Source organism: Pseudophryne corroboree, unplaced genomic scaffold (assembly GCF_028390025.1).
Source record: "Pseudophryne corroboree isolate aPseCor3 unplaced genomic scaffold, aPseCor3.hap2 scaffold_1730, whole genome shotgun sequence".
NCBI classification, from domain to species: domain Eukaryota; kingdom Metazoa; phylum Chordata; class Amphibia; order Anura; family Myobatrachidae; genus Pseudophryne; species Pseudophryne corroboree.
In genome coordinates, this window is record NW_026968367.1 from 84,075 (window position 1) to 96,358 (window position 12,284).

The following is a 12,284-nucleotide window of genomic DNA, read 5'->3' on the forward strand; positions in this document are numbered from 1 at the left end:
AAAGGCTTGGGAATCTCCAGATAGGAGACTACAAGTTCCCAAAAGGATTCTCATTGCGTATCCCTTTCCACAAAAGGACAGGATACGATGGGAATCTTCGCCGAAGGTAGACAAGGCACTGACACGCTTATCCAAGAAGGTGGCACTGCCTTCTCAGGATACAGCTTCCCTCAAGGATCCTGCTGATCGTAAGCAGGAGGTTACCATGAAGCACATTTACACACATTCCGGTACTATCGTTAGACCGGCCATGGCATCGGCTTAGGTTTGTAGTGCTGTCGCAGCATGGACAGATTCCTTATCTACGGAACTTGACACCCTAGATTAGGATACCATTCTAATGACCCTAGAGCATATCAAAGATGCTGCTTTTTTTATGAGGGATGCTCAAAGAGACATTTGTTTACTAAGCTCCAAAATAAATGCTATGTCTATTTCTGCTAGGTGACTCTTGTGGACCCGACAGTGGATGGGGGATGCCGATTCAAAGCGGCATATGGAGTCGTTGCCTTACAAGGGGGAGGAGTTGTTTGGAGAAGGCCTCTCTGACCTTGTCTCTACTGCTACGGCCGGTAAATCGAATTTCTTACCTTATGTCCCCCCGCAGCATACTAAAAAGGCACCTGATTATCAAATGCAGTCCTTTCGTTCCCATAAAAGCAAGAAGGTACGGGGATTGTCCTTCCTTGCCAGAGGAAAAGGCAAGGGAAAAAAGCTGCATGCAGCTAGTTCCCAGGAGCAGAAGTCCTCCCCTACATCTGCAAAGTCCACCGCATGACGCTGGGGCTTCCCGGGGGGAGTCAGCTCAAGTGGGGGAACGTCTTCGATTTTTCAACCAGGTCTGGGTTCACTCACAGGTGGATCCCTGGGCCATAGAGATTGTTTCTCAGGTATACGGGCTGGAATTCGAAGACGTGCCTCCTCGCCGGTTTTTCAAATCGGCTCTGCCAGCTTCCCCATCAGAGAGGGAGTTAGTGTTGACTGCAATTTAAAAATTGTATCTTCAACAGGTGATAGTCAAAGTTCCCCTTCTCCAGCAAGGAAAGGGGTATTACTCAACCCTGTTTGTGGTCCCGAAACCAGACGGTTCGGTCAGGCCCATTTTGAATCTAAAATCTCTGAACTTGTACTTGAAAAAGTTCAAGATGGAATCGCTCAGAGCGGTCATCGCCAGCCTGGAGGGGAGGGGGGAATTGGATGGTGTCCCTGGACATAAAGGATGCATACCTTCATGTTCCGATTTTCCCTCCTCACCAGGCATTCCTGAGATTTGCAGTACAGGACTGTCATTTACCAATTTCAGACGTTGCCATTTGGGCTTTCCACAGCCCCGAGAATTTTCACCAAGGTAATGGCGGAAATGATGGTGCTCCTGCGCAAGCAGGGGGTCACAATTATCCCATACTTGGACGATCTCCTCATAATGGCGAGATCTCGGGAGAAGTTGCTGGACAGCGTGTCGCTGTCGGTGAGAATTTTGCAAAGGCACGGCTGGATTCTCAATATACCGAAGTCCCAGCTAGTCCCGACAACGCGTCTGACCTTTCTGGGCCTGATTCTAGACACAGACCAGAAAAAGGTTTTTATTCCGACGGAAAAGGCTCAGGAGGTCATGGCCCTAGTCAGTAACCTATTAAAGCTAAAAAAGGTTTCAGTGCATCACTGCACGCGTGTCCTGGGGAAGATGGTGGCATCGTACAAGGCCATCCCCTTCGGAGGGTTCCATGCGAGGACCTTTCAATGGGATTTACTGGACAAATGGTCCGGGTCCCATTTACAAATGTATCAAAGGATCACCCTGTCTTCCAGAGTATCTCTCCTGTGGTGGCTGCACAGTGCTCACCTCCTAGAAGGCCGCAAGTTCGGAATTCAGGACTGGATCCTGGTGACCACGGACGCAAGCCTCCGAGGTTGGGGAGCAGTCACACTGGGAAGAAATTTCCAAGGTCTCTGGTCAAATCTAGAGACTTGTCTCCACATCAACGTCCTGGAGTTGAGGGCCATATACAACGCCCTACGCCAAGCGGAGGCATTGCTTCGGAACAAACCGGTTCTGATTCAGTCGGACAATGTCACAGCAGTGGCTCATGTAAACCGCCAAGGCGGCACAAGGAGCAGAGTGGCCATGGCAGAAATGACCAGGATTCTTCGCTGGGCGGAAGGCCATGTAAGCGCCCTAGCAGCAGTATTCATCCCAGGGGTGGACAACTGGGAAGCGGACTTCCTCAGCAGACACGACCTGCATCCGGGAGAGTGGGGAGTTCATCCAGAAGTCTTCGCACAGATCGTTGGTCGGTGGGGACTGCCTCAGATAGACATGATGGCGTCCCATCTCAACAAAAAGCTAAAGCAGTATTGCGCCAGGTCAAGAGACCCTCAGGCGGTAGCAGTGGACGCTCTAGTGACACCTTGGGTGTTCAGGTCGGTCTATGTGTTTCCTCCTCTGCCTCTCATACACAAGGTGTTGAGAATAATAAGACTAAGCAGAGTCAGAACAATCCTCATTGTTCCAGATTGGCCACAAAGGACTTGGTGTCCGGATCTGCAAGAGTTGCTCACAGAAGATCCGTGGCCTCTTCCTCTAAGACAGGACCTTCTGCAGCAGGGGCACTGTCTGTTCCAAGACTTACCGCGGCTGCGTTTGACGGCATGACGGTTGAACGCCGGATCCTAGCGAAAAAAGGTATTCCGGAGGAGGTCATTCCTACACTAATAAAGGCTAGGAAGGATCTGACATTGAAACATTATCACCATATATGGCGAAAATATGTTTTTTGGTGTGAGGCCAGGGCTGCTCCTACGGAGGACTTCCATTTGGGTCGTCTGCTTCACTTCCTGCAAACAGGAGTGGATTTGGGAGAAATTTCAACCTTGTCCATTTTATTTCAAAAAGAATTGGCTTCTCTTCCTGAAGTACAGACATTCGTGAAGGGGGTGTTGCATAATCAGCCTCCTTTTGTACCTCCAGTGGCGCCGTGGGATCTTTCTGTGGTATTTAGTTTCCTCAGGTCACCTTGGTTTGAGCTACTCAAAACAGTGGAGTTGAAATATCTCACTTGGAAAGTGGTCATGTTGTTGGCCTTGGCTTCGGCAATGCGTGTTTCGGAATTGGCAGCTTTATCACATAAAAGTCCCTGCCCTGGTTTTTCACGTGGATAGGGCAGAGTTGAGGACGCGTCCTCAGTTTCTGCCAAAAGTGGTCTCATCTTTTCATATGAACCAACCTATTGTCGTGCCTGTGGCTACACGGGACTTGGAGGATTCCGAGTCCCTGGATGTAGTCAGGGCTTTGAAGATTTATATGACCAGAACGGCTAGGATCAGGAAGACTGAAGCTCTGTTTGTTCTGTATGCAGACAACAAAGTTGGCGCTCCTGTTTCAAAGCAGACTATTGCTCGCTGGATCTGTAACACGATTCAGCAGGCGCATTCTACGGCATGATTGCCATTGCCTAAATCGGTTAGGGCCCATTCCACTAGGAAGGGGGGCTCTTCTTGGGCGGCTGCCCGAGGGATCTCGGCACTACAACTATGCCGAGCTGCTACTTGGTCGGGGTCAAACACCTTTGCAAAGTTCTATAAGTTTGATACCCTGGCTGAGAAGGACCTCCTGTTTGCTCAATCGGTGCTGCAGAGTCATCCGCACTCTCCTGCCCGTTTGGGAGCTTTGGTATAATCCCCATGGTTCTTACGGAGTCCCCAGCATCCTCTAGGACGTAAGAGAAAATTAGATTTTACTTACCGGTAATTCTATTTCTCGTAGTCCGTAGAGGATGCTGGGTGCCCGTCCCAAGTGCGGACTTCTTCTGCAAGACTTGTATATAGTTATTGCTTACATAAGGGTTATGTTATAGTTGCATCGGTCTTGCGCTGATGATATGTTGTTGTTCATGCTGTTAGCTGGGTAGTTTATCACAGGTTATACAGTGTGATTGGTGTGGCTGGTATGAATCTTGCCCTTGGATTAACTAAAATCCTTTCCTCGTACTGTCCGTCGCCTCTGGGCACAGTTTCCCTAACTGAGGTCTGGAGGAGGGGCATAGAGGGAGGAGCCAGTGCACACCCAGAATCCAAAGTCTTCCTTAAAGTGCCCTATCTCCTGCGGAGCCCGTCTATTCCCCATGGTCCTTACGGAGTCCCCAGCATTCTCTACGGACTACGAGAAATAGATTTACCGGTAAGTAAAATCTTATTTTAACCATCTATGCTGAAGCCTGGATATCACTAAAACCTGCACTGTTGGTGTGCCTTGAGGGCCGCGGTTGGGAATGCCTGCTGTAGAGGATACTGGGCGACCGCCCAGTGCTTCGTATTCCTGCATAGTTACGTGGGTAAGTATTGGTTCAGCTGTTGCTGTTCATGTTTCATGATTTGTTGGCATGGTTTTCCTTTGGTCATGTGTGTTCTGGTTCAAATCTCACCACTGTCTGTGTGAATCCTGTTCTCGAAGTATGTCCGTCTCCTTGGGCACAGTTTCTAGACTGAGTCTGGTAAGAGGGGCATAGAGGGAGGAGCCAGCCCACACTATTAAACTCCTAAAGTGCCCATGGCTCCTAGTGGACCCGTCTATACCCCATGGTACTAAATAGAACCCCAGTATCCTCTAGGGACTACGAGAAAAGGATTTACTGGTACGTAATTAAAATCTTATTTTTATCCATGTTGAGCAGAGTAAAGTATTTCAGTTTAAAATATGGAGAAAAATCTGTGTATTAAATATATGAAATAAAGTCGTTTAAAAACAAAAGATTTACGTTGAGTCTTTTTATGTGTCTGTGTATTATCTTATTATCAGATAATTGTCGCTATGGTGACAGAAACAATTTCCTGTTACTGTGTCACTTGTGTTGTTACTTTTGTGTCCACATAATATCAGTGTTGCTGTGTATAAATATCCCGTCTGGTGTGTAAAGGTGGGTACACACGCTGCCATTGTGACTGTGCGATTTCCCTTGAACTGTCCGGAGCCCAGAACCACCAATAGTGACTGTATGTACCTGTGATTGTGGCTATGTGTGATTGTGACATATCATGTGAATAGTGGATGACATTACAGGGGGGGTCTCTTTCTGTGTAACTAAATAGTGGCAGACATTTATATCCGAGCATTATGTGGAGTGGGGGCAGTGGCCTGTCAGGAAGCTGAAATTATATCATGTGACTTCCTCTGGTTTCCATATTCCGCAGCCCTTGGATGGGGGGAGCAGCCTCGGGCTGCACCCCTGGCCCTTGGGTGGCTGGAGGGGGGACCCCTTGATTGACGGGATCCCCACTCCTCCAGGGTACCCTGGCCAGGGGTAACTAGTTGGGGATTTTATGCCACGGCCGCAGGGACCGATATAAAAGTGTCCCCCGGCTGTGGCATTATCTTTCCAGCTAGTGGAGCCCGGCACTGGTCTTTTGTCCCCCATATTTCTCTATCGTCCTAAGTGGATGCTGGGGTTCCTGAAAGGACCATGGGGAATAGCGGCTCCGCAGGAGACAGGGCACAAAAGTAAAGCTTTTACAGGTCAGGTGGTGTGTACTGGCTCCTCCCCCTATGACCCTCCTCCAGACTCCAGTTAGATTTTTGTGCCCGGCCGAGAAGGGTGCAATTCTAGGTGGCTCTCATAAAGAGCTGCTTAGAGAGTTTAGCTTAGGTTTTTTATTTTACAGTGATTCCTGCTGGCAACAGGATCACTGCAACGAGGGACAGAGGGGAGAAGAAGTGAACTCACCTGCGTGCAGGATGGATTGGCTTCTTGGCTACTGGACATGAAGCTCCAGAGGGACGATCACAGGTACAGCCTGGATGGTCACCGGAGCCACGCCGCCGGCCCCCTCACAGATGCTGAAGCAAGAAGAGGTCCAGAATCGGCGGCTGAAGACTCCTGCAGTCTTCTTAAGGTAGCGCACAGCACTGCAGCTGTGCGCCATTTTCCTCTCAGCACACTTCACACGGCAGTCACTGAGGGTGCAGGGCGCTGGGGGGGGGCGCCCTGGGAGGCAAATGAAAACCTTTAAAAAGGCTAAAAATACCTCACATATAGCCCCAGAGGCTATATGGAGATATTTACCCCTGCCTAAATGTACTAAATAGCGGGAGACGAGCCCGCCGAAAAAGGGGCGGGGCCTATCTCCTCAGCACACGGCGCCATTTTCTGTCACAGCTCCGCTGGTCAGGAAGGCTCCCAGGTCTCTCCCCTGCACTGCACTACAGAAACAGGGTATAACAGAGAGGGGGGGCAAAATAAATGGCAATATATTAATATAAAAGCAGCTATACGGGAGCACTTAATCATAAGGCTATCCCTTTCATATATAGCGCTTTTTGGTGTGTGCTGGCAGACTCTCCCTCTGTCTCCCCAAAGGGCTAGTGGGTCCTGTCTTCGTATAGAGCATTCCCTGTGTGTCTGCTGTGTGTCGGTGCGTGTGTGTCGACATGTATGAGGACGTTATTGGTGTGGAGGCGGAGCAATTGCCAAATATGAGGATGTCACCTCCTAGGGGGTCGACACCAGAATGGATGCCTTTATTTGTGGAATTACGGGATAGCGTCAACTCGCTTAAGCAGTTGTTTGCCGACATGAGGCGGCCGGACACTCAATTAGTGCCTGTCCAGGCGCCTCAAACACCGTCAGGGGCTGTAAAACGCCCTTTGCCTCAGTCGGTCGACACAGACCCAGACACAGGCACTGATTCCGGTGGTGAAGGTGACGAATCAACCGTATTTTCCAGTAGGGCCACACGTTATATGATTTTGGCAATAAAGGAGATGTTACATTTAGCTGATACTACAGGTACCACTAAACAGGGTATTATGTGGGGTGTGAAAAAACTACCAGTAGTTTTTCCCGAATCAGAAGAATTAAATGACGTGTGTGATGAAGCGTGGGGTGCCCCGATAAAAAACTGCTAATTTCAAAGAAGTTATTGGCTTTATACCCTTTCCCGCCAGAGGTTAGGGAGCGCTGGGAAACACCTCCTAGGGTGGACAAAGCGCTAACACGCTTATCAAAACAAGTGGCGTTACCCTCTCCTGAGACGGACGCACTTAAAAGATCCATCAGATAGGAGGATGGAAAATATCCAAAAAGGTATATACACACATGCAGGTGTTATACTACGACCAGCTATTGCGACTGCCTGGATGTGCAGTGCTGGGGTAGTTTGGTCAGAGTCCCTGATCGAAAATATTGATACCCTGGACAGGGACAATATTTTACTGTCGTTAGAACAAATAAAGGATGCATTTCTTTATATGCGTGATGCACAGAGAGATATCTGCACACTGGCATCACGGGTAAGTGCTATGTCCATTTAGGCCAGAAGAGCTTTATGGACACGACAGTGGACAGGCGATGCGTAGAGGAGTTATTTGGGGTCGGTCTATCGGATTTGGTGGCCACGGCTACGGCCGGGAAATCCACCTTTCTACCTCAAGTCACTCCCCAACAGAAAAAGGCACCGACCTTTCAACCGCAGCCCTTTCGTTCCTTTAAAAATAAGAGAGCAAAGGGCTATTCATATCTGCCACGAGGCAGAGGACGAGGGAAGAGACAGCAACAGGCAGCTCCTTCCCAGGAACAGAAGCCCTCCCCGGCTTCTACAAAAGCCTCAGCATGACGCTGGGGCTTCGCAAGCGGACTCGGGGGCGGTAGGCGGTCGTCTCAAGAATTACAGCGCGCAGTGGGCTCACTCGCAGGTAAATCCCTGGATCCTGCAGATAATATCTCAGGGGTACAGGTTGAAATTAGAGACAGAGCCACCTCGCCGTTTCCTGAAGTCTGCTTTACCAACGTCCCCCTCAGAAAGGGAGACGGTTTTGGAAGCCATTCACAAGCTGTATTCTCAGCAGGTGATAGTCAAGGTACCTCTTCTACAACAAGGGAAGGGGTATTATTCCACTCTTTTTGTGGTACCGAAGCCGGATGGTTCGGTAAGGCCTATTCTAAATCTGAAGTCCTTGAACCTGTACATAAAGAAGTTCAAGTTCAAGATGGAGTCACTCAGAGCAGTGATAGCGAACCTGGAAGAAGGGGACTTTATGGTATCCTTGGACATCAAGGATGCGTATCTCCACGTTCCAATTACCCCTCACACCAGGGGTACCTCAGGTTCGTTGTACAAAACTGTCACTATCAGTTTCAGACGCTGCCGTTTGGTTTGTCCACGGCACCTCGGGTCTTTACAAAGGTAATGGCCGAGATAATATTTCTTCTTCGAAGAAAAGGCGTATTAATTATCCCATACTTGGACGATCTCCTAATAAGGGCAAGGTCCAGAGAACAGCTAGAGATGGGTTTAGCACTATCTCAAGAGGTGCTAAAGCAGCACAGATGGATTCTGAATATTCCAAAATCCCAATTAATGCCGACAACTCGTCTGCTGTTCCTGGGGATGATTCTGGACACAGTTCAGAAAAAGGTTTTTCTTCCCGAGGAAAAAGCCAAGGAGTTATCTGACCTGGTCAGGAACCTCCTAAAACCAGGAAAGGTGTCTGTACATCAATGCACAAGAGTCCTGGGAAAAAATGGTAGCTTCTTACGAAGCAATCCCATTCGGCAGATTCCATGCAAAGGGATCTGTTGGACAAATGGTCAGGGTCGCATCTTCAGATGCACCTGCGGATAACCCTGTCGCCGAGGACAAGGGTATCCCTTCTGTGGTGGTTGCAGGAGGCTCATCTATTGGAGGGCCGCAGATTCGGCATACAGGATTGAATCCTGGTGACCACGGATGCCAGCCTGAGAGGCTGGGGAGCAGTCACACAGGGAAGAAATTTCCAGGGAGTGTGGTCGAGCCTGGAAAAGTCTCTTCACATAAGCATTCTGGAGCTAAGAGCAATCTACAATGCTCTAAGCCAGGCGGAACCTCTGCTTCAAGAAAGACCGGTGTTGATCCAGTCGGACAACATCACGACAGTCGCCCATGTAAACAGACAGGGCGGCACAAGAAGCAGGAGGGCAATGGCAGAAGCTGCCAGGATCCTTCGCTGGGCGGAGAATCACGTGATAGCACTGTCAGCAGTATTCATCCCGGGAGTGGACAACTGGGAAGCAGACTTCCTCAGCAGACACGACCTTCACCCGGGAGAGTGGGGACTTCATCCAGAAGTTTTCCACATGCTATTAAACCGTTGGGTAAAACCAATGGTGGACATGATGGCGTCTCGCCTCAACAAAACACTGGACAGGTATTGCGCCAGGTCAAGAGATCCGCAGGCAATAGCTGTGGACGCGCTGGTAACACCTTGGGTGTACCAGTCAGTATATGTGTTTCCTCCTCTGCCTCTCATACCAAAGGTATTGAGGATTATACGGCAAAGAGGAGTAAGTCTAGTGGCTCCGGATTGGCCAAGAAGGACTTGGTACCCGGAACTTCAAGAGATGGTCACGGACGATCCGTGGCCTCTACCTCTGAAGAAGGGACCTGCTTCAGCAGGGTCCTTGTCTTTTTCAAGACTTACCGCGGCTGCGTTTGACGGCATGGCGTTTGAATGCCAGATCCTAAAAGGAAAAGGCATTCCAGAAGAAGAAGTCATTCCTACCTTCATAAAGGCAAGGAAGGAAGTCACCGCGAAGCATTATCACCGTATTAGGCGAAAATATGTTGCGTGGTGCGAGCAGCGGAGTGCTCCGATGGAGGAATCTCAGCTGGGTCGTTTCCTACATTCCCTGCAATCAGGATTGTCTATGGGTCTCAAATTGGGATCTATTAAGGTTCAAATTTCGGCCCTATCAATATTCTTCCAAAAAGAATTGGCCTCAGTTCCTGAGGTCCAGATTTTTATAAAAGGAGTACTGCATATACAGCCTCCTGTGGTGCCTAAGGTGGCACCGTGGGATCTAAATGTAGTTTTAGATTTCCTCAAATCCAATTGGTTTGAACCACTAAAGAATGTGGATTTGAAATATCTCACATGGAAAGTGACTATGTTACTGGCCCTGGCTTCGGCCGGGAGAGTATCTGAACTGGCGGCTTTATCTTATAAAAGCCCTTATTTAATTTTCCATTCGACATAGGGCAGAGCTGCGGACGCGTCCGCATTTTCTCCCTAAGGTGGTATCAGCGTTTCACCTGAACCAGCCTATTGTAGTGCCTGCGGCTACAGACGACTTGAAGGACTCCAAGTTGTTGGACGTTGTCAGAGCCTTAAAAAAATATACATTTAAAGGACGGCTGGAGTCAGAAAATCTGACTCGCTGTTTATACTGTATGCACCCAACAAGTTGGGTGCACCTGCTTCTAAGCAGTCGATTGCTCGTTGGATTTGTAACAAAATTCAACTCGTACATTCTGTGGCAGGCCTGCCACAGCCTAAATCTGTTAAGGCCCATTCCACAAGGAAGGTGGGCTCATCTTGGGCGGCTGCCCGAGGGGTCTCGGCATTGCAACTCTGCCGAGCAGCTACGTGGTCAGGGGAGAACACGTTTGTAAAATTTTACAAATTTGATACCCTGGCAAAGGAGGACCTGGAGTTCTCTCATTCGGTGCTGCAGAGTCATCCGCACTCTCCCGCCCGTTTGGGAGCTTTGGTATAATCCCCATGGTCCTTTCAGGAACCCCAGCATCCACTTAGGACGATAGAGAAAATAAGAATTTACTTACCGATAATTCTATTTCTCGGAGTCCGTAGTGGATGCTGGGCGCCCATCCCAAGTGCGGATTATCTGCAATACTTGTACATAGTTATTGTTAACTAATTCGGGTTATTGTTTAGGAAGCCATCTTTCAGAGGCTCCTCTGTTATCATACTGTTAACTGGGTTTAGATCACAAGTTGTACGGTGTGATTGGTGTGGCTGGTATGAGTCTTACCCGGGATTCAAAATCCTCCCTTATTGTGTACGCTCGTCCGGGCACAGTACCTAACTGGAGTCTGGAGGAGGGTCATAGGGGGAGGAGCCAGTACACACCACCTGACCTGTAAAAGCTTTACTTTTGTGCCCTGTCTCCTGCGGAGCCGCTATTCCCCATGGTCCTTTCAGGAACCCCAGCATCCACTACGGACTCCGAGAAATAGAATTATCGGTAAGTAAATTCTTATTTTTTTGCACCAGGACCGGACGCAGAGCCCGGTGCTCGTTGTAAAACTACTGGGGATCCCCTGTCAATTTTTCCCCCGTATTTTTACAACCAGGACTGGCTCAATGAGCCCAAGGCTGGTTATGCTTAGGAAGGGGGACCCCACGCATTTTTTTTCTTGATTTTAACCAATTCCCACCCCTTCCCACTGAAAACGATGCTCTCTCTATTTTAAATCAGTTAAAAAAATATATTATTTTTAAAAAATCTATAAATAATACTTGTGTCTTCTAATAGACAAACCAAGCACATAATCCCTTCTAATATAAATAGATATGCTATTAGCAATAAAAAAAAAAACACAAAAAAACATGTTTTTACATTTTTTATTAGATTCCGCCAGCAAGTGAGGCGGAATGAAACTGACAAAATTACTGTCGAAAAGCACTGTTTTCGAATAGACATTCTTCAATTGAATATACTTTTGTCTAAAAGCCACATTTTTACCATTGCAGACATGTCGAATTTGACAACTGTCGAATTTCAAAAAGTTGAAACTGAAACGTCCGTTTTTTTGTCGAAAAGTACTGTATTGCATTGTCAATTTTTTTTTGTGTTAAAAATGCCCCGTTTTTCGACGTTTGCGGCAATTCGACCGCATTTGCATATACCCCAATGTATTTTTTTTTAAATATATTACATTACAATGAGTCGCCGCTATTTTGTTAACACAGCTGTACAATGCAGAACAAATACAGTATGTGGTTCTCTAAAACAAATACGACGGTGTGTATTATAGATGGATGATAACTAGTTGAACAATGCAGTGCATTTTTGTATTAAAAATATTTACAAATTGATTAAAATAATCATAATATAATAGATAATATAATCATAATATATCAAAATATAAGAGATATACCCTATTCAAACACAATCAGCAAAATAATATGTACAGCGTACAAAACACATCACAACACCCATAAAAAGAGATACACATTCAACCTCCCACTGTGCTACAATCCTCTAAAAACAATTACTGCTGTACGTATTACAGAGAACACCCGTAACTTGTAGAACAATAATATAAAGCACTTGATGACCGCATTTATTAATAATATTAATAATAGCGAGGCGCACACATATGTATCATTTTAAATCCCATAGTATGACACAGATTTATCCAATCGTGAATACAAAAACTTAACACTGGTATTTTAGGGCATGGTTTATCTGTTCCATTCCAGTCCAGATAAACAGACATAATGGGGGTAATTC